Raw genomic sequence first — 23,479 nt, 5'->3', positions numbered from 1 at the left:
CCTTCTTCTGCAGCTGAGTTGCATGAGACATGGGAGTGCAAAAGTGGATGACAGCTTATAAGCAATTAACAGGTTTCTCCCCCTTTATTTCTTCCTCTGACTGATTTAAATTTCAAAGTATTTTGCAATGGGATTTTCCCTGCAGAGTTACAGGTCACTTTCGCTGATTTGGCAGAATAATTTCCTTGTGACTGTAGGACTGCAGGCCTCAGCTTCTTTCTCTCAGCTAGAGACTATTCCCTGCCACATGAGTCCTAACACAGGCCCCTTACTTCTTCAAAGCCAGCAAGGGAGAAAGTTTACAGGGTAAGCCTGCTAGCAAGATGGAGTTTTACATAACAAAACTTGATCACAGAAGTACTATCCTCTCACATTTGCCATATACCCTTGGCTAGAAACTAGTTACAACTCCTACTCACATAGAAGTGGAAGGGATTACGCAAGGGTGTGAACACCAGGAGTTGGAAAAATGGGGATCATCTTTAAGTCTGTCCTCCAAAATCTGCCCTTTGGCCCCCAGTGACTTACATCCCTTTCACATGCAAAATACATTTGTCCCCTTCCCAAAGTTCCTATTATAGCATTCTTTTATGGCCTAACAACATAATTGCAAAAGCTAAACTTTCCTCATCTAAATCAGGCCCAAAGGAAGATAATAGCCCTGCATATAATTCATTGTAGATAGGTCCTGGTATACATTCCTTTCCATCTGTGGACCTGTGAAACTAATAACTAAGTTATCTGCCACCTATATGCTCCAGCTAGAATCTCTTTTCTGTGATTGTAGAGATTAAGCCAATCTTGTTCTGATTTATCTTCAAATGAGCACTATACCTAACTCAGTAGATGCTTAATAAATATTGCTGAACAATGAATATACAATTGAAATCTCAGCAAGCACACAGACTTATCCTGAAGAACCCGACCAAGAAAGTGAGGCTTGAATCTGAGAGCAAACAATTAGAACTAGAAAACAGTAGGTTGAACATGAAACAAAGGAAGGAAGGAAGGGAGAAAGCAGGGAAAAGTGAGAGGGAGGGAGGAAGGAAGACAAAGAAACAGAGACAGATAGAAGGACAAGCATATATGATCAGAAGAAGACCAGTGTAAAAGAGGATTCCACTGAATCAGACACTTATGTCATTTCATTAATCTACTCAATAAGCATTTATATGGACCTATTATAATGCTAAAAATTGTGATGCCAGAGATGCAATCAATAGTGAATATGCTAGAGTCCCTGCCTTCATAGAACTTAGTCTAGTGGGAGAGACACAATACAAGATAACAAATTGTAAAATGAATAAATGTAGGGTCAATGAAAACACATGAGAAAAATAACTACTCTTCATTAGGAGATATCTGAGGAATTGTGTCAGGGGATATGACCTCTATGCATAATCTTAAAGACCACATAATAGTTAATTTAACATGGCTCCATGGATTATGCTGGAAAAGAGAAGATGAGGTTCCAGGAAGTGAAGAAAAATCCATACTAAAACCCCAGTAGTAGAAAAAAGCATGGCACATTCAGGAAATTTAAAGAAGGGCTGGAGTGTAAAGTTAATTGAAGAAAAGTCCCAAGAGTGAGGCTGGATATTTGATAAAAAGAGGACTAGATATTTGATAAAAGGAGATAAGACATGAAATTTAGACTTTGTTTTGAGAACAGTGGAGAGCCATTAAAGAATTTCAAATAAGAAAATAAATCAAATCTATGCTTTAGAAAGATCACTCTAACTTCAGTGTGCAAAATCAGCTAGAGTGGGAAAAATCTAAAGATGGAGAGATTAGCTAGGAAGAAGCTATTTCTGGAAAGTAAGACATGGAGAAGGCTAGAAAGGTAGAGTCAAAGAGTACAGAGGAAAGATTTGAGCAGTGCTGGAAGAGTAGAGTAAATGGATAGCATGAGTCAGGGATTAGTTACATGTTGGGGAGGAGGATGAGAGAGGAGATACATATGAGTTCCAGTTTCTGTTCTTTAAAACTGGGTGGATAGTGGTACCATTTGCTGAGCTAGCAAATAAAGCAAAAGAAGAGGTGCTGGGCTGGATTGGATGGAGGTATATAAAAGAGTATAAGTCCTGAGAATAAAGGAAAAATGAATTGCAAATGAGAGTAAGTGAAAAATGTCAACAAATGTTAACATGTGCCTAAAGCAATCTACAGATTCAATGCAATCCCTATCTAAATACCAACAGCATTCTTCAATGAACTAGAGCAAATAGTTCCAAAATTTATATGGAAGCACAAAAGACCCTGAATAGCCAAAGCAATCCTGAGAAGGAAGAATAAAGCAGGGGGGATCTTGCTTCCCAACTTCAGGCTCTACTACAGAGCCACAGTAATCAAGACAATTTGGTACTGGCACAAGAACAGAACCATAGACCAATGGAACAGACTAGAGGGCCCAGGTATAAACCCAAGTACAAATTGTCAATTAATATATGATAAAGGAGCAATGGACATACAATGGGGAAATGACAGCCTATTCAACAACTGGTATTGGCAAACTGGACAGCTACATGTAAGAGAATGAAACTGGATTATTGTCTAACCCCATACACAAAAGTAAACTCAAAATGGATCAAAGACCTGAATGTAAGTCATGAAACCATAAAACTATTAGAAGACAACATAAGCAAAAATATCCAGAATATAAACATGAGCAACTTTTTCCTAAATGCATCTCCTTGGGCAAGGGAAACAAAAGCAAAAATGAACAAATGGGACTACATCAAAGTAAAAAGCTTCTGTACAGCAAAGGACACCATTAGTAGAACAAAAAGGCATTCTACAGTATGGGAAACTATATTTGTAAATGACATATCTGACAAGGGGTTAACATTCAAAATATATAAAGAACTCACACACCTCAACAACCAAAAAGCAAATAACTCAAATAAAAAATGGGTCGAGAATATGAAAAGACAATTCTCCAAAGAAGAAATTCAGATGGCCAACAGACACATGAAAAGATGCTCCACATCACTAATCATCAGGGAAATGCAAACTAAAACCACGATGAGATATCACCTCACACCAGTTAGAATGGCCAGCATTGAAAAGGCTAAGAACAACAAATGCTGGCATGGATGCAGAGAAAGGGGAACCCTCCTACAGTGCTGATCGGAATGTAAATTTGTTCAACCATTGTAGAAAGCAATATGGAAGTTCCTCCAAAAACTAAAAAAAGAAATACGATATGACCCAGGATTTCCTCTTCTAGGAATTTATCCAAAGAATATAATTTCTCAGATTCAAAAAAGATATATGCACCCCTGTTTATTGCAGCACTATTTACAATAGCCAAGATATGGAAGCAACATAAGTGTCCATCAGTAGATGAATGGATAAAGAAGATGTGGTACATATACACAATGGAATACTATTCAACCATAAGAAAGAAAGAAATCCTACCATTTGCAACAACATGGAAGAAGCTGGAGGGTATTATGCTCAGTGAAATAAGCCAGGCAGAGAAAAACAAGTACCAGATGATTTCCCTCATTTGTGGACTATAACAACAAAGCAAAACTGAAGGAACAAATCAGCAGCATACTCACAAACTCCAAGAAGGGACTAGTGGGTACCAAAGGGGAAGGTGGGGGAGGGCAGGTTGGGTGGGAGAGAGAAGAGGATTGAGGGATAGTATGTTTAGTACACATGGTGGGGGGGGGATCATGGGTAAGACTGTGTAGCACTGAGAAGACAAGTAGTGACTCTGTGGCATCTTATTACACTGATGGACAGTGACTGTAATGGGGTATGGGGGTGGTACCTACTATGGGAGAATGTAGTAACTACATTGTTTTTCATGTGAAACCTTCATAAGAGTGTATATCAATAATACCTTAATAAAAAAATTGTAAAAAAAATGTGGAAAGCAAACAGTGGGGTGGCAACTAACTTAGTAGGTAGAAGGAATTTGAAATCCAGGCTCTTACATTGGAAACAATATTGAGAAGCAAGCTTTTCTCTGTAGATCATTGGGGACTTGGAATTTGAGACAGTAGGCATATTGATTGGCCATAGTGAGGTATGGAGCTGTGAATTAGCTAAAAAATCTGTATATGTAGTAATCAGATGTCCTTCTTCCTTCCTTCTCATCCTGGTCAGCCAAGTTAATACTCTACCTTCCCCAGAATACCAGATGTTTAGTCTCTGAGTAACTAATCCTTAGGGATTCTGGACTGGAGATACCTCAAACAACAGAATATCATGGTGCTGAAGTAAAAAGAGGAGGATTAGGGGCAAACACATTTCTGAATAGTAATTTGTTACAAACTTTTCAACAGTATTTTAAGTAATATAGAATGACAATTAGATAGAAATCTAAATTTGCCTAATAAAAGACTGTTGTATCATTCAGGAAATCACTCTCATGTAATATTTTTCTGTTATTTATAAGAAAGAAGAAACATATAAAACTACATAGGTTTTGCAACACTAACATACCTTGGGGCAATGTTCTTCACTTTGCTAGGGATGTGACGAAAAGAAAATAAGGCATTAATGTTGGAAACAGCATCTCTACAACAAGACCTCCTGACAAATTGTTTTAGGATCATCAACAGTAAAAAAAAAAAAAAAAAAAAAAAAAAGATCAGCAGAGACATGAGTCTTCAGAAAATTTGGATCTCCTTGAATTCCTTCTCTCTCCAGTGGAAGATTCTCCTAATGAAAGGACCTGGGCAGTTCTTGAATCTGAAGGCATTGGCTGGGAAGATGGGTGCCAAACTGGAGTCTCATCCTGCTCTTCCGTAAGAGCTGCGCAGTCCTCTCCGTGTTAGAGTCCTTGCTGCATGACGTCTCCCGGACACTCCAAAGCAAGATGGGGAGATCCCAAAGCCTGCCACACCCCCATTTTCCCAACACTACCTCAGAGACTCGAAGTATGTAAAACGCCTCTTTGCGTTTCCTACTACCTGGAATCTGGATGGCCCAAATAACCTGTCCAATCTGATTGCTTCACCCTTTGCTTCTCCTCTCCTGACCCAAATCAGCAACACAATGAAATTCTTTTCTAATATCACCGGACAGACTTGAACCTCTGCTGTTAGCTCTGCGCTCTTGAGTGATTCAATCATAATTCTTGTACCTTGCTGCTTTACCTCACAGACTGGAAATAGAAGCCTCATTTTTCATAATGGAGAATTCCAACTTCTATCCTTGGATGAAGTCCTCTTTTCTTTTAGTTTAAATACTTGTTTTCTTGGCTACCTCCCAGTTTTTTCTTCATCATTCCTCTTAGATTTTTCCTCTGTTCCACTGTTTTCCTTTACCTCAATTGATCCTATAGGCAGCTCTTTTTAGTTTCTTTCTTATTCCTAATCATATGCTTCTGAAATTATATGCTCATGAAAAGCCATACAGACAAAAGTGCTCATTCCTGGATGTCGGTTGCACTGTTACCATAGAGACATATCAGTTTCCTATCAAGTGAGGGAGATGAATAGTGGCTTATGAATATTTATTTTATTTTATATATGATTATTCCATTTTTAACATCTGCAGTAAAAAAATGGATGTTTTGTTTTCAATATCTTTTCAGTTGAAATTTTTCCTTTCAAAGATAGCCGCTCATTCCCATTAAAAAAAAAATGCAATGAAATTGTCTAGTGTTATTTGGACCATTGTCTTAATGAGTTAGTTTCTAAATAAGTTGATAAAGAGTTAATACATATGAAATTTTGGGGTACCACTGAGTATTGTTCTACATTGTATATTTTTTAAACAATATGAGAATTATAAATTATTATAAAGGTCTCCTCTAATCACAAGCTGTATGTACCTGTTACTTACTTAACATAATTCCTGTGATTCATGTGGATGAAAAAATATCACTAAATTACAGTACTTGAGTAATATTCACCAATTCTTAAGGAGATCTGATTCCTTCACATTTCTGGATCACTTTTCAGTTTTGTAGCAATTTCACATATGTGACAGGGTAGGAGCATTCAACATGCTTTATTACAGAAATAAATGTTTTGTTCATCTTTCTTTTCTGTACTGCATTAGAAAGACAGAATGTAATGTATTCATTTCCCCAAAGTTCCTAACAGTGTTTGAAATTTGAGCTTTTCTTGAATTCAAAGAAATGAAACCAGTTTTTTGTTTGATACTAATTCTAACTCTGAGTTTAAAGGGGCATCAAAGCCTTCATGAAAGCAAATGAAAATAGAGTGTTTTGGTGGGGAAGAGAGCTCATGTGATAAATGGAGAGTACAGTGAGGCAATCAGAGAAAAGCAAGTTTTTTAATGATTAGACGGGGTCCTGGCAATCTGAGGATGAAATGCCTTGACCCATTAAAAAGCAGATGAATAGACTCAGCTAAGAACCACAGTAAATGTATTCTTTAGGTATGGGAATGGATTTGCCTATTGACTGACCAGCAGAAGGGATGACTTTAGATGGTACCTAAAACATTTTCAGACTCAATATCCCAGAACACTCATAAACCCATAGAGGAGTGCCTAGCACCAGTAGGAGAATGGGAGTAAGGAAATCCCTTACCAGTATTTGAAGGTCAAACTGAATAAGCTTTGGGCCTTTGTGTTGGGATAGACACCCTAGGTCTGGGACACTGTGTTGACCATTTATTATCCCACTGAGCCTCAGAAGAGCACAACTCACTGTGATCTCCTTTAACCAAATTCTGTGAGTTTTCTGTAACTCAACTCAATTTTACTGCTCCAAGGACTTGTACTGACTATGTTTTATATATGATCTTTTACACTTGAATTTTCTTCTAGAAGATATGTAATGGCTGTGATAACTGAAAAATCTAGGACGTATAATTTCTTTAGGCACAGGCTGATCAAGAGGTCCCAAAGATGTTGCCAGGACTTGGTCTCTTTGTCTCTTGGTTTAGCACTACTCTGAGTTGACATCATTCTTGGGCTTTACATGTTTACCAATTAATTAAAATTTTGTCAAAAATAGAATATATGTGAAAAATAGTGGTGTGAGAGGTGAGACAGAGGCTTCCTCCTAAAACCACATACAATACGAAAATATAATTACTACAACTAATCCTGAAAAAGCAACAGGAAAGAGGGCTGCGCCAGACTGCATACACCTAGAGAAAAGAATAAACCTCACAGAACAGGGTAAGGTACCAAAGCCATGGCCCAGCGGGACCCAAGCCCTTCCCCCAACCCAGCTCACTGAGGGGAGGAAGAGATACAGAGCAGGGAGGGAGTGGAGGCATGGGACTGCTGAACACCTAACTCTGGTGATCTGCTCTGGGAGCACAGACCTATATTTCATGGTGCTTTCATAGTGCTCTCATGATTACGGGTTTGAAAAACTAAGAGAGACAGAATACCTGGAGAGACTGAGAATTCTGCTCCTTGTGGAAAGCAGGGATCCATATCCAGCTGCTCTGGGACAAAAGAAAGGCAGGCAGTCTGAGAGACTTCCTAACAGCGAGAGGGCTACTAAAGGGGCAAGTATTGCACAGAGCTTACTAATCAGGAGAAAGGACAAGTAAAGAAAATTGTCTGGGTGCACTTTGCCCAGCAGGTTGGGAACTTTCACGATCTTCAGGTTCTCCAGCAACCTGGCTAGCTACACAGCTTCAAGGCTCCCCTCCATAATATGAAGCCTACTGGGCCTTTCTCCTGTCCAGCCCCACCTGGCTTGCAAACCAGCAAGCCCTACCCTGGTGTTAGGCCAGCCAGAGGGAAGCCCCATCTACAGCAGCTACAAACACAAAGCATACAGGCTTATACTTGTGCGCTTGGCCTACTGGTTCTAGCAGTGGAGACAGGCATAGCAGCTGGGAAGGAGGAACAGCTCTTTCCTCCCCACAGGTACCAACACCACTCCCCTGTGAACCCTGACATTGCTTCAGGGGCTGAGCAGCTCCAGACAGTAGACCTCTGGGCACTAGAGGGCGCCATATACAAATATGAAATGTCAAAGGAAGCTAGTTCAAAGCAAAATTATGAATAAAACACCAGAGAAAGATTCAAATGAAATAGACCTAATGAATCTTCCTGAAATAGATTTCAAAATAAAAATAATTAACATGTTCATGGAGGTTCAGAAAAATATTCAAGAACTCAGGAAATAATTCTGGTCCAAGATCCACTCATTACAGAACACAGTATGAGAAATGAAACATACACTGGAAGGTTTTAAAGGCAGATTAGATGTGGTGGAAGAGATGATAAATGAAATAGAAAATAGAGAAGAGGATACAAAGAAGCTGAGGCAGAGAGAGAAAAAAAGACCTCAAAGAATGAAAGAATATTGAAAGAACTGTGTAACCAATCCAAACGGAACAATATTCACATTATTGGGGTACCAGCAGTAGAAGAGAGAGAAAAAAAGGATAGAAAGTGTCTTTGGGGAGGTAATTGCTGAAAACTTCCCAAATCTGAGGAAGAAGACAGTATCTCAGGCCATGGAGATGCACAGATCTCCCAACACAAGGAAACCAAGGAAGACAACAAGAAGACATACAGTAATTATAATGGCAAAGATAAAAGATAAGGACAGACTATAAAAAGCAGCCAGAGAGAGAAATAAGATCACATACAAAGGAAAGCCCATCAGGGTATCATCAGACTGCTCAGCAGAAACCTTACAGGCCAGAAGGGAGTGGCATGATGTATTTCATGCAATAAAACAGAGGGCCTGGAACCAAGATTAATTTATCCAGCAAGATTATCATTTAAATTTGAAGGAGGGATTAAATAAATTCCAGATCAGTAAAAGCTGACAGACTTTACCTCTCACAAATCATCTCTACAGTGTATTTTGGAGGGACTGCTATAGATGGACTTGTTCCTAAGGTTTAATAGCTGTCACCAGAGGAAATAAAACCACAGTAAAGAAAGTAGAACAGTTAATTACTAAGCAAATACAAAATTAAATCCACTATCTCCAAAGTCAATCAAGGGATAGACAAAGAGTATAGAATATTATATCTAATACATAAAGAATGGAAAAGGAAGAAAAAGGAGGAGAAAAAAAAGAACCTTTAGATGGTGTTTGTAATAGCATACTAACTGAGTTAAGATAGACTCTTAGACAGTAAGGAAGTCAACCTTGAACCTTTGGTAACCACGATCTAAAGCCTGCAATGGCAATAAGATATATACCTATCGATAATCACCCTAAATATAAATGGTCTCAAGGCACCAATCAAAAGACATAGAGTCACTGAATGGACAAGACCCATTTATATGTTGCCTATAAGAGACTCACTTTAAACCGAAAGACAAAAACAGAAGAAAAGTGAAGGGATGGAAAAATATATTTCATGCAACTAATAGGGAGAAAAAAGCACAGGAGTTGCAGTACTTGTACCAGACAAAATAGATTTCAAAACAAAGTCTCAGGAGACAAAGAAGGACATTACATAATGAAAAATCTGTAAATCCAACAAGAAGATATAACCATTATATATACCTATGCACCCAACACAGGAGTACCTACATATGTGAAACAAATACTAACAGAATTATAAGGGGAAATAGAATGCAATGCATTCATTCTAGGAGACTTCAACACTTCACTCACACCAAAGGACAGATGAGCCAGACAGAAAATAAGTAAGGAAACAGAGGCACTGAACAACACATTAGCACAGATGGACCTAACAGACATCTACAGAACTCTACACCCAAAAGTAGCAGAATACACACTCTTCTCAAGTGCACATAGAACATTTTCAAGAATAGATCATATACTAGGCCACAAAAAGAGACTCAGTAAATTCAAAAATATTGAAATTGTACCAAGCAGTTTCTCAGACCACAAAGGTATGACAATAGAAATAAATTATGCAAAGAAAATGAAAGATCCCACAAACACATGGAGGCTTCACAACATGCTCCTAAATAACCAATGGATCAATGATCAAATAAAAAGAGAGATCAAACAATATATGGAGACAAATGACAACAATAATTCAACAACACAAAACCTGTGAGACGCAGCAAAGGCTGTTCTAAGAGGAAAGTATATTGCAATACAGGCCTACATCAGGAAAGAAGAACAATCCCATATGAACAGTCTAAACTCACAGTTAACGAAACTAGAAAAAGAAGAACAAATGAGGCCCAAAGTCAGTAGAAAGAGGGACATAATAAAGATTAGAGCAGAAATTTAAAAAAATTGAGAAGAATAAAACAATAGAAAGAATCACTGAAAGCAAGAGTTGCATCTTCAAAGAAATAAACAAAATAGATAAACCCCTAGCCAGACTTATCAAGAAAAAAAGAGAGTCTACACACATAAATAGAATCAGAAATGAGAAAGGAAAAATCACTATGGACACCACAGAAATACAAAGAATTATGAGAGAATACTATGAAAAATCATATGGGGACAAACTGGATAACCTAGAAGAAATGGAGAACTTTCCATAAAAATACAACCTTCCAAGGCTGACTCAGAAAGAAACAGAAAATCTGAACAGACCAATTACCAGCAATGAAATTGAATTGGTAATAAAAAACTACCTAAGAACAAAATTCCGGGACCATATGGCTTCACCACTGAATTTGAGCAAACATCTAGTGAAGATCTAATACCCATCCTCCTTAAAGTTTTCCAAAAAAGTAGAAGAAGAGGGAAAAACTCCCAAACTCATTCTATGAGGCCAGCATCACTCTAATACCAAAACCAGGCAAAGATAACACAAGAAAGAAAATTACAGACCAATATCCCTGATGAACATAGATGCAAAAATACTCAACAAAATATTAGCAAACTGAATTCAAAAATACATCAAAAAGATCATCCATCATAATCAAGTAGGACTTATTCCAGGGATGCAATGATGGTACAACATTCGAAAATCCATCAACATCATCCACCACATCAACAAAAAGAAGGACAAAAACCACATGATCATCTCCATAGATGCTGAAAAAGCATTTGACAAAATTCAACATACATTCATGATAAAATCTCTCAACAAAACAGGTATAGAGGGCAGGTACCTCAACATAATAAAGGCCATATATAACCCACAGCCAACATCATACTTAACTGCAAGAAGCTTTTCCTTTAAGATTGGGAACAAGACAAAGATGCCCACTCTCCCCACTTCTATTCAACATAGTAACGGAGGTCTGAGCCACAGCCATCAGACAACACAAAGATATAAAAGGCATCCAGATTGGCAAGGAAGAAGTCAAACTGTCCCTGTTTGCAGATGACATGATATTGTACATAGAAAACATAAAGAATCCACCCCAAAACTACTAGATCTAATATGTGAATTCAACAAAGTTGCAGGATACAAAATTAATACACAAAAATCTGCTGCATACCTATACACTAACGGTGAACTAGTAGAAAGTGAGATCAGGAAAACAATTTAATTCACAATTGCATCAAAAAGAATAAAATACCCAGGAATAAACCTAACCAAGGAAGTGAAAGACCTATACTCTGAAAACGACAAGACACTCATGAGAGAAACTAAAGAAGATAACAATAAATGGAAACACATCTCATGCCCATGGATAGGAAGAATTAATACTGTCAAAATAGCAATCCTGCCGAAAGCAATCTACAGATTCAATGCAATCCCTATCAAAACACCTACAGCATTCTTCATTGAACTACAGCAAATTGTTCTAAAATTCATATGGAACCAAAAAAGCACCTGAATAGCCAAAGCAATCTTGAGAAGGAAGAATAAAGTTGTGGAGATTATATTCCCCAACTTTAAGCACTACTACAAAGCCACAGTAATCAAGACAATTTGGTACTGACACAAGAACAGAACCATAGACCAATGGAACAGACTAGAGGGCCCAGATATAAACCCAAGCATATATGGTTAATTCATTTATGATAAAGGAGCCATTGACATGCAACAGGGAAATGACAGCCTCTTCAACAGCTGGTGCTGGCAAAACTGGACAGCTACCTGCAAGATAATGAAACTGGATTATTGTTTAACCCCATACAGAAAAGTAAACTTGAAATGGATCAAAGACCTGAATGTAAGTCATGAAACCATAAAACTCTTAGAAGACAACATATGAAAAAATCTCCTGAATATAAACATGAGCAAATTCTTCCTGAACTCATCTCCTTGAGCAAGGGAAACAAAAGCAAAAATGAATAAATGGGACTACGTCAAACTAAAACTTTCTGTACGGCAAAGGACACCATCGACAGAACAGAAAGGCATCCTACAGTATGGGAGAATATATTTGTAAATGACATATCTGACAAGGGGTTAACATCCAAAATATATAGAGAACTTGCATGCTCAATAGCCAAAAAGCAAATAACCTGATTAAAAAATGGGCAGAGGATATGAAGAGACAATTCTCCAAAGAAGAAATTCAGATGGGCAACAGACACATGAAAAGATGCTCCACATCACTAATCAACAGGGAATGAAAATTAAAACCATCACCTCACACCAGTAAGGATGGCTGGCATTGAAAAAACTAAGAACAAGTGCTGTCAAGGATGTGGAGAAAGGGGAACCCTCCTACACTGCTGGTGGGAATGCAAGCTAGTTCAACCATTATGGAAAGCAGTATGGAAGTTCCTCCAAAAAAAAAAAAATAGAAATACCATTTGACCTGGGTATCCCATTCCTTGGAATTTTCCCAAAGAATACAACTTCTCAGATTCAAAAATACATATGTATCCCTATGTTTATTGCAGCACTATTTACAATAGCCAAGAAATGGAAGCAACCTAAGTGTCCATCAATAGATGAATGGATAAAGAAGATGTGGTACAATACACAATGGAATACTATGCAGCCGTAAGAAAGAAACAAATCCTACCATTTGCAACAACATGGATGGAGCTGGAAGACATTATGCTCAGTGAAATAAGCCAGGTGGAGAAAGACAAGTACCAAATGATTTCCCTCATTTGTGGTGTATAACAATTAAGCAAAAATGAAGGAACAAACAGCAGCAGACTCACAGACTCCAAGAAGGGACTAGTGGTCCTTAAAGGGGAGGGGTGTGGGAGGGTGGGTTTGAGGGAGGGAGAAGGGGATTGAGGGGTTTTATGTTTAGCACACATGGTGTGAGTATTCACAGGGAAGACAGTGTAGCACAGAGAAGGCAAACAGTGGATCTGTGGCATCCTACTACACTAATGGACAGTGACTGCAATGGGGTATGGGTGAGGACTTGATAATTTGGGTAAATGTAGTAACCAAATTGTTTTTTCATGTAAAACCTTCATAATAGTGTACCTCAATAATACCTTAATAAAAAAATAGAATATATGTTATTTTCAATAGTTCAAACAAAAGTCTTAGGCCTTTTGGGATCACCTGCTTTTCACTGAATGGATCACTATTATGTGATTTTTATTTTTTTATTGGCCAGGCTTGACATTCATAGTTAGCCCTGGAGCATGGGGACGGAGGCAACACCTTCAGAAGCACATGGACTGAGAGCAAGGAGGAGTTTGGTCCCCTGCAATAGTAATGAGGTACTTATATCAAAAGATAAGCCAGTAGAGAATTCTAGACTGCTGGTAACCATGGAAGCATCATAATTTGAGGATCTTCTGGGATTCTCAAGCAACTAGATAGCAAAACCACAAACTTCTGGACAATTGTTACAAGAAAACTAAGTGACAAGGTATCCCTTGTCAAAATACAAGTAGAGTAGATGGGGACAATCATCAATAGCCATAAGACCTGCATGATATTGGTCTTACAGAAGGAAGTAGAAGATGCAAAAGGGTGTCTGATGGATCTGAGAACAAGAAAACTCCAAAATACTCAAAAGTTCTGGAAAGCAACACAGGATAATTTGAGAACACAAACTGGAATAGATTTGCCCACTCCAATAATGGCTCAATGCAAGTCAAGTCTGAAGAAGCTGCAGTAGTACAGCATGTGTGAACTTTCAAAACGGACTTTTCAGGGCTTTCTCCCAGGGCAGGACTAGTGGGGAAACTACTAGGTTTAAAATCAAAATTAAGAGAGGAACCTCCCTGGGGTTCAGGATAGTATCACATGGCTCAAAGCTTCAACCCTTCAATCACACGGTTGGTCTTTCTGGTATGACCGGCTCCCATCGTGAGGCATCTCATTAGGTTAAAATATCTAGGGTCCCACGGTAAGTCATTCTGTTAGCATGAACTCTCAGGGCCTACCATGAATATCACAGGAAATACCACAAATTACAAGGATACCTCCCAGGAACCAGGGATACCAAATTCAATATTATACAGGAGTGGTTTTCATGTATTATCTAATATAATTTGTCTAATTCATATATCCATCTGTTGAAGTGAGTTGTGTTATTTTAGACATAAATAAATACAAGTTTGGGAAGTTTAAATAGCTTTTTCAAAGCCATATAGCTAATGAGTAGCAAAACTAGGATTTGAAGCTGTATTTTCTTTTTTCCATTTCTTTTCCCCAAATTGGACTAATCTTCCTCCTGATTCTGCCTCAAGCTCAATATTTATTAATAGCATTAAAATAATTTTTCATCTTCTATATTACAGTGACATGATCATGGTTTCAATGAAAGAAAGAGCATTTTATATGAAAGATATATAACATGCTCAGAAATTATCAAAGTCAGAGGAGACAATAAAATGTTCAGGACAGAAATAGACTTGAGTTCTAATTCCTGCCAGTTCATAATTAGACCCTAAATTTGTGACTTCAGTCAAAGCATTTTTAATCTCTGAGCATCAGTTTATGTCTATGAATGCTCTCCTACATTCCAGGATTATTATAGGATTCAAATAACAGTTGAATTTTAACTTATTCAAACCAATCATCCAACTTGGGAAAACTAGAAATACTGGAGAAAAAATTTTAATATGTGCACTGCCATAGGGAAGACAACAAAGTACTGCAAAATTGCTAGATCAAGAGCCAAGGGAGAATGGAGGTCCAAGAGGCCCTGTATTTTAGGTTCTTTACCCTTCAGCATTTGCTGATTATAGAAGGTACTGTTGAGTAGAAGAGAGGCTGAATACTATTTTTAAAAGATCTGCTGTGCTGGTAGAATAATAATTAGAGTCCAAGAACCTCTGGCAGGCAGCAGGGAGAGGGATGATGATCTCCCTAACTCTGGACTGGAACTTCTAAGGATACCCTTAGAGCATGGGTAAACTGTAGACAAGTCCTTGCAACAGCCGCAGTTCTATTTGAATCATGTCAATTCTGGAGTTTTTTAAGTTGACTCACAATTACTAGTGTCCTCAACATACCTAATAGATACAAACATAAATCCTCTGAATGAAGATATCACAATTCTGCAAATACAATATCTATTATATAATGAAATATAAGCAAAAACCAAGGAAATAATACTACATGGATTAAAACCAGCAAAAATAGGTGGTAGAAATAGACCATCAAAGACTATGGCTATTGGAGTTATCAGGCACAGAAAAAAAAAGAAAAGAAAATAGAGAATAGAAAGCAAAAGACAGAAACACAGTAATATAGCCTATCATACATGTAACTGGAGTTCCATAAAGGGGAAAAAAGCATAAGTAATATTTGAAATAGAACATTCCAAAACTGAGAAATACATTAATCTAGAAATCAAAAAAGCCCTACAAATCCCAAGCAGGACAAATGAAAAAAAAAAAAACTGTACTTAATCACATAAAAGTGTAAGTGCTGACAATGCTGCTCATGTGAAACCTTTATAAGATTATATATCAATGATACCTGAATTAAAAAAAAAATTTATGAAAAAAGAGTGTAAATACTGAAAAATACAAGCAGAAAATCTTAAAAGGAGCCAGGCTTGGGGAAGGAGGATGAAAAGGATATTACCCCAAAGAAGTAAGAGCTAACTTTTCAATAAAAACAATAGAATCCAGAAGGCATCTGAATGATATTTTCAAGTGAAAGTAACTGAAAATAACCTGCCAACCTAGAAATATATTTCCAACCTAGTGAAAATATTCATCCAAATGAAATAAAGACATGTGAAGAAAAAATTGAGAAAATGTTTTTCTGGTAAACCATATCAATAGAAATATATTATACTTAAGGGTGAAATGTTATAAACTTCTTTGAGGTTAGGAATATACAAAGATGTCTGATATTGTTGGGGGAGCATTGTGTATTTTCCTCAGTTCTTGTCCCTGCTGTAATAAAGAACTGAAGGGCAGAGACATAGTAGTAAAGCAGAGTAAAAGTTTTATTTAAAGTTACGTACTTAAAGAGGGAGACAATGTCAGCAACCTCAGGGAGGAGATGTTATGGGGGAGTTGGCTAAGAGACGCAGGGAAGTCAGAGTACAAGGTGAGGAAGGAATTTATTAAAGCAAGAGTGTCAGAGAATGACAGATCAGAATAATAAAGGAAGTTCATTGAACTGCTACTCAGCATGGGTCACATCCCCTGCTAACTCCTTAAGCCAGTGTCACCTGGCATCCAGTGTCCACTTGGATCTGCACAGCATGGGAACTGAGTCCCTCCCACCCCAGGCTTTGGGGAAGCTGCAGAGCACTGGATGGAGTGAGATTATGTTCTGCAAGCCTTCCACAGGCAAAGAAAGAAGACTTTCAGGCAGGCTACTAAAGAGCATGATCATAAGCGGCAGTTCCACCCCGGCATCCAGGTAACAGTAATCTGCAAGCCCAGATCTGAGCTCTCAGCAGCCTCTCCTTACTTATCTGAAATAGGACAGAGGGAGTGAAGGTTTGAGCTTAAATTTGGAGAATGAGAATGACAAGGAAGAATAACAAAGACACTTACCACTGGAAAAGCACAGAGACAAAACTTTATAAGTTGAGCACTGAGAAGTTTATTTAAAGCAAAAAGGTGCATACTCGGAAAAAGGGGAGTGTGTGCTACCTCATAGAAGAGGTGCTGAAAGATTGTGAAAGTTTTATTAAAGTTACACACTTAGAAAGTGCAGGTGACCTCAGAGAGAGGAGTGCCTAAGGTTTAGGGTCTGGGATTTTATAGGCAGTTGAAGATTTTCAGGAATGCAACAAAGTGCCAGGTGTGGACTGGCCAAATTGTCCTAGAATGTTCATCTTTGTTAAGACATTAAGTTTCTCCCTTTTTTTTTTAACTTAACACTAGAAATATACTGCTTTGATTCCTTTTCAGGATATCAGCTTCTGTCTGGAAGCGTATCAATCAAGACTGTCTGCCCTGCCTCCAAGGTAGGCTGAGCCATTGTCCATTTGATTAAAATGCTATTTTAGCTTTAAGATAGAATTCTTCCTTAATAAGCTAGGCCTTTGAGCAAGCTAAAGTAAAGTAAATCTTACAAGGTTATGTGCTAATTGACACAATGAAAGCATAGGCTATGCTGAGATACTTTTCTTTATCTAGGAAGTAGTCAAACTTCTAGGCCAAGTTGCTCCTAGCCTTCTGAGCTTTAACAGACTAACTGGTTAACTCTTTGAGTCCCTTCTAGTGGGCTCTACTGGCCTTATTCTCTTTCCACCCAACTCACATCTATTTTCGATATGACCACCTTCAAAGATTAAAAATAAAGAAAGTACATCAATATTATTTGTCAATCATATGATTATATACAAAGAAATTCCAAAAGTTTCTATTAAAGTTATTAGAATTAATAAGCAAAAGTGCCAAGATTTCTAGATACAAGGTCAACATCAGTTGTATTCCTACCTACTAATAACAAAGAGAAGATGAACTATTTCTGTAAAAAAATCACTTTCAGTTACATCAAAATGATCAGATATCTAGAAACAGACCTAACAAAAGATGCAAAAGACTTCTATGTGGAAAACCCTAAAATAACAGTGGGATATTTAGGTACCCTTTAACTTCAAAGAAGACCTATGTAAAACAAACAATATACTTTGTTGGTGAACTTAAAATCTCATTATTGTAAATCTGTCAAATACCCCCAGATATGTCTATAGCTTTTGAGCAAACCCAATCAAAATCCCAGTGTGTGTGTGTGTGTGTGTGTGTGTGTGTGTGTGTGTAAACTAGTAACTATCATGACAATCTTAGAAAAGTAGAGAGAGGATCTGCCTTACCAAATATAAAAACTTACTATAAACCTATAAAAAGGTGTGATGTCAGCATAAGAATAGACAAATAGACCAATGGGACACAATAAAAAGCCTACAAACTGACACATCTTTCAGGACTTGATTTACAATAAAAGTGACACTGCAGAGCAATGGAAAAAAAAAGTCCTTTTACTATATGATGCTAGGACAATGGGCTACCAATACAGAAAAAAAATGAAACTTTACATATACCTCAAACTGATCACAAAAATTTTAAAAATCAATTCTAGGTGGTTGCAGATTTATATGTGAAAGGTAGAACAAAAGAAATTATATAAGATAATATAAGAAAATAGCTTCACAGTTTTGGGTAAGAAAATTTCCTAGACAGAACATAAAAGCATTAACTGTAAAGGGAATGATTAATAATCTGGACTAAATCAAGAGACATCATTAAGAAAGCAAAAAGACAAACTTTTCAGGAAAAGAAAATAGTTTCAATACATATTTAACCTATAAAAGATTTGTGTCTAGAATATGTGAAGAATCTTACATATCAATAAGAAAAAAAAGATAACCTAATTTAAAAATTGGGTGAAAAATCTGGTACTCCATAAAAAAGGATAACCAGATGGTCAATAAGCATATGATAATGCATTTACTGTCATTGGTCACAAGAGACTATGTACCCACCAGAATGGTTAAAATGGAAAGAACTGAAATACAAAGTGTGGGTGAAGACACTGAACAATGGAAAGACACTGCTAGTGTAAATTAGTACAAACACTGAAAAACAGTTCAGAATTTTCTACTAAAGTTCAAGATGCATGTATCCTATAAGCCAACAATTGCACTCCTAGGTATACATCCAAAAAATAGGACAATACATATGCACCAGTAGATATGTACAAGAGTGTTTATAGCAGCACTCTAGGTGACTGTCAAATAGCTGAAAACAAATCAAATGTCCATCAACATTAGAATGGTAAGTGATGTAATATGCATTTAAAAATTATTTACAGCAATGAAAATAAAACTGCAATGGCATGTAACATGAATGAACCTCATATAAATATGTTGAGGGGAAAGAAGTCAGACACAAACTCTACATATATTATTCCACTTACATAAAATTGTTTAAAACCAGGCAAAGGGGAACTATGGATGAGAAGATTATAAAGAGCAGCTTAGAAGCAATTGTTACAAAAGTCAGGACAGCATGTACTATAGGAGGAAAGAGAGAATAATGATCAGCATGGTACAGTAGGTACTTCTTGGTATTTTTCTTTCCTTGCATGGGTGACAGTTAAAGTTTCATGATAAATTGTTGATCCATATATTTTTGGGCTTTTCTTTTTTCCCTATATCTGCATTTTGCCATAAGGAAAGGTTTATAAAAATATTAAGGCATGAGTACATACCAACTTCTCAATGGTAATTACTTCTTAGAAGGGAAGGGAATATAGTACAAGCAAGTATATGCAAAGAAGGTCAAGTATATCTGTAGTACTTTACTTCCTAAAGGAATCTGAAGAAATAATGTCAAAATGTGAGCAGGTTAAGTCTCTTAAATCTGGTGGACATTAATTATATTATCATTCTCTGCCCATTTCTATTAGTTTGAGATACTGGAAAATAAAGATTTTAAAAAGAATGTTGCTATTGTCTATTTCGTAAACCCTAAAAGACATTTTTAAACCTCGCTACCTCCCTAGGCATCAGTCCAATGCAGAGTGAGTTTAAAATAAACAAGTATTCATTCATTGAGTAACTGGTTTGTGATTTGTTGCAACTGCATTTCAGTTGGAAAGACAAAATATTCTTAATTAGCTCTGTGCCTACCCAACACTACTGGCCTTATTTCTCCTCCCAGATAGGATCCAGCCAAACTGGCATTGAAACTTTATTGTTTTTTTCTGCCCAGATGTTTCTCCTCAAGTTTTTGCAGGGCTGGCTGTATTTTATCAGTTGGGTTTCACCTTAAAGCCTCTTCTTTAGAGAAAGGTTTCCTGTGTGTAGTGTCCACTATTCTATGCTCAAATAGTCAATCATTATTACATCTTTTATAATTTATTATGTCCTTTATACTTCCTTTGGACATTAGTCACTATCTCAAATTACATTTCCGTTTCTTTCACCTGTTTAGGGTCTCACTCTGTTCACTAATATACAAAATGTTAAGAGGGCAGAATATCTGCTATATTGTTCACTACAAATAGCATTTAGAACAAAGCCTGACAAATAGTAGATGTTTAATAAATAGCTATTATTAAAAACAGTCAGACAGTATCTAGCTAATACATACTTTTACCTCGCAAGGTAATGCCATCCATTAAAAACCAGACTCCAGAACATTACAGAGGAAAATAGAATCTTAAATGGTCAAAGAAAAATAACAACACATTTCTTGTTGAAATATAGTACTCACAAGGTACAAAAAATAAATCTGTCTTTAATTTCTTAGAACATTGTCCTGGGTAATGAGGACTTCATTTGTAAGAATCAGAAAGTTTCTAGGAAGGGAAATATCATTCACATCTATATAAAGATATAATATATCTTTGTACATTACAAAGACTGTATTTCATTCTAAGACACAGAAATGGCTTTTTAAATAAGGAGGCTACCAGGCCATTACAGCATTTAACTGAAACAATCATAGTGATAAAATTTTTTAATTAATTGTAAGTTGATGGGATAAATTAAATTCAAAAATAGCAACCAGGAGTAACCAGGAAACAATTGTCTCACTTAAATCACATAATAACCTTTAAATACAGTGAGGCAGTCACTAAATGAAAAAATACTACAAAATTATAAAAGGGGTATGTAATATCTTAGAATGTTGACAAAAAAATGCAAAAACTATGCTTAAAGAGAGAGAAACATAATGAGGAAGATACGTAACTGAAATAAACCACAAGGATACTCTGAAAGAAAGAAATAAACATTTTATAAAATGACTCTGATAAATAATTACCTTTCTTAAACTTTGTTGATGGACATTTTTAAAGAAGCCCTTTCTAGAGACAGAGATACATGCTTTCCTTTTTTCCCTATTCTTTGTTTTAATTCTTGCTTGCTCTTTTCTTATTTTTTTCCTCCCAACTAATAGTTCTTATTGTTAGATTATTTGAAAAGTTATTTGTTTTCAAGGAGAGAAAGGAGGGACTCCATTTGTGCTATTCAATGAAGTCTTTTCATATTTGGAGGAAACTAGTGCCTTATGAAAAACATTCTTTGTTTTAAGCTAACAACCTGACATAGTTAATTTAATGTAATAATAATCAACATGCCCACTTATTTGCATTCAAATTAGAAACTTGTTGCCAAAGTGATTAGCTGATCACTAACTGGATTTGGTTAGGAGTCAATCCTCATTTTATTCATTATTATTTATTGACTGCATATATAGTGGGCCTGCTGAGCAATAAGAATAATAAAATAGTAAGACACAGGCTCTCCTTTCATGAGAACCAAAATCTACAGGCAGAATGACATGTAAGTAGATAATTACCATACAATGCAGAATCGCAGAAACATCTTCAGAACAAAACAAAATAAAAATTTCCTCAGATTTCACATAACCTTCTAATTACTGTCATATGTCTTTAGAACTTTCCTTATCCAAATATCTCAGAAATGTTGTCTAAACTTGCTGCCATCAAGTCTTCACCTCCCACTTAGTCCTGAAACTCAGAATCCACCCATGTGACTCACATGCCTCAGATCCAATGGGCTTGGTTTCAGCCCTCATCCAACTTCCCTTCAGCAAAATTAGATTCCTGCATGTACTCACAGACCTGAAGCAGTGCTTCCCCAGTTTTATCTGGTGATGCATTTTTTCCGACTCCTCTGTCTTCTCATTCTCTGTCTGTTCTGTGGATGCCTTCTCTACCAACCATTAAATGTGGGTGTTCCTCAGGACTCCACCCTAGCCTCTTCCTGGGTAGTCTCATCCACCTACCATGGCAACAATAGCATCAATATTCTAACCACTTTCAAATTTGTATCAGTAGCCTAAACCTCAGTTCTAAAAACTGGAACTATATTATGTAACTTATTTCTAAACATCTCTGATGATTATATACCAAAATTCCTTCAATATAAGATATCCATAACTATGTCAAAGTCTTTCACCCAAGAGAAGAAAATAATTTTTCCATCCTTATTGTCTCTTCAGAAAATTGCACAACCACCATCCAATTACTGATGACACAAACCTGAGACCCATGCTTCTACCCTACAGCTCTCCCTACCCTCCCAACTGCTCATATCAAGTCCATTGCCAAGGTCTGTCTATTACAGCACCAAAATATCTATGAAAGTAACTCATTTCCCTTCATCCCCACTGTCCATACCTTAGTCCAAGCTTCCAAAATCTCTTATACCTCAACAACAATGCTCAATTTGTCTCCATATTAGCAGTTCTTCAAAAATTCCTCCCACTGCATTCAGAGTAATCATTTTTAAAGCAGTTCTACGTATATTACTTTGGTGCTTACACCCCTTCAGTATCTTTCTGTTGCTGTAGAGATACAAAGAGGAGCTTAGTTTAGAGATACATCTAAAGTACAATAAATAGGATTTGACACACAGAATGGGTAAGATAGAGGAATCTAAAATGTTTCCCAAATTAGCTAGAGATACTGGGGTAATATTAACATTTTAAAAGATCAAGTTTACAGGACAAAGAAGAAGGGAAGATGATTTTAATATCATATTTGCTTAGCTTAGAGAACCTATGGCAAAGTCAGGTAGGAATCAATACCCCTGGGAAAGCCATAGACATGAATCAAATTCTCAGCAAGTGTTTGCAGAGAAAGAAATAAGGGCTAAGAATGAAACTAGAGAGGAATGAATGAAAGAAGATGGAAAGGAAAGTGAGAACAAGGAGGAAAAGGTAAACCAGTAGTTATTTGAACACTGGACTAAGGAAATAATGTATGCTGCTTATTATACACTGAGCTCAGTTCTGAATTTTATCTTTTGGAAAAAAGACCATGGTAGAAAAACACCTGGTAATTCAGTGTGATCATTTATTTACCAATTGAACTTTTGTGTTTTTAGACCTTGAGTGAACAGGGTTAATCTTGTTTCTTATTTTATTATACATTACCATTGATCAATATAAGGCCCTTCCTTATTGTATTTACTTGTTTATTTTATTCTTCTTTAGCACCTCATACCCACCACTCTAATGGGTGACCATCCTACTGTGTTTAATGCACATTCTCTTTTTGTATGTGTTCTTATAAGGTGTGCTCTGATTAGTGAGCAAATATCTTTAATTAAGTGGTATTGTGTGATGTATTTCATTCTGATCCCTTTTTTTCACAAGCATAATTTTAATATCCATTAATTGCTATGTGTACTTCTAATTCATTCCTTCTAATTGCTGCATTATAACCCATGATGTACAACTACCATATTTTTCCATGATAGACACCCAGGTTGCTTCCAATTCCCAATAACAACAATAATGTTGCAATAACACTCCCATTTACATATGTCTTCTTATGGGTTTATGAAAGAG

At 36.7% G+C, this 23,479-nt stretch overlaps 1 pseudogene; it reads right to left on the bottom strand.

Moving 5' to 3' along the window:
* Nucleotides 1-10,894, bottom strand: part of LOC130682860 (prefoldin subunit 4-like) — a 73,398-nt pseudogene extending 62,504 nt beyond the window's left edge.
* Nucleotides 10,895-23,479: the final 12,585 nt, after the last annotated feature.

This window comes from Manis pentadactyla, chromosome 3 (assembly GCF_030020395.1).
Source record: "Manis pentadactyla isolate mManPen7 chromosome 3, mManPen7.hap1, whole genome shotgun sequence".
Taxonomy (NCBI): domain Eukaryota; kingdom Metazoa; phylum Chordata; class Mammalia; order Pholidota; family Manidae; genus Manis; species Manis pentadactyla.
This window is presented reverse-complemented; position numbering and strand designations above follow the sequence as displayed.